The sequence below is a fragment of the Pteropus alecto genome, unplaced genomic scaffold, assembly GCF_000325575.1.
Source record: "Pteropus alecto unplaced genomic scaffold, ASM32557v1 scaffold304, whole genome shotgun sequence".
Lineage (NCBI taxonomy): Eukaryota > Metazoa > Chordata > Mammalia > Chiroptera > Pteropodidae > Pteropus > Pteropus alecto.
Window position 1 is genome coordinate 439846 of NW_006435869.1, and position 239 is coordinate 440084.

The following is a 239-nucleotide window of genomic DNA, read 5'->3' on the forward strand; positions in this document are numbered from 1 at the left end:
TTTTTTGCCAAATGAACACTATTGTAGATTTTTCATAGAAATATTTTATTAACTTGTCTAAGTCATGTGCTAACAAATGTTATGTTTTTCGTTTCCTGAGAGGATATGTTAAAATGTCCCATTGTAATTATGGATTTTGAAATAAACTTTGCAGTTCTCTTCATTTAATCATTATACATTATGAGTCAATTTTATCATTGCGTTCAAGTTCAGGTAATTTTTTCTGAGGCTTATACAGT